This window comes from Penaeus monodon, chromosome 21 (genome assembly GCF_015228065.2).
Source record: "Penaeus monodon isolate SGIC_2016 chromosome 21, NSTDA_Pmon_1, whole genome shotgun sequence".
Classification (NCBI taxonomy): Eukaryota; Metazoa; Arthropoda; class Malacostraca; order Decapoda; family Penaeidae; genus Penaeus; species Penaeus monodon.
This window is the reverse complement of record NC_051406.1, coordinates 3,826,030-3,826,404: the sequence shown is the minus strand read 5'-3', so window position 1 is coordinate 3,826,404 and position 375 is coordinate 3,826,030.

Here is a 375-nt window from a genome sequence, read left to right as displayed (position 1 = left end):
AAAGGTGAAAAGGTCATTACACTGTATGGACTGCCAAAGAAGGAGGGCTTAACGACAGCACAGGTGGAAGCTGTAAGGAGCGAGGTGCCCCCCCCTCCCTTTTAAGTGATAGTAACAGCTGCTGATGACATGTTTCCTTTCGGACTCCGGTAGTTCCTGCTCTTTCTGTTCCATCAAGGTAGTAGAAATGCTTCGGCCAAAGGGGGAGAAGAGAGACAACGGTGATTCTACACTGACACAGGAAACTTACCATGACACCAGACAGGTTGATTCATGGCAAGGACTGTACACAGGAAAGAATACCACTATGCGACTGCAGGTGATCGTCCTCGATTCCTTCCCCCAAGGTCTGATCAAAAACTAGAGTGAGCCAAT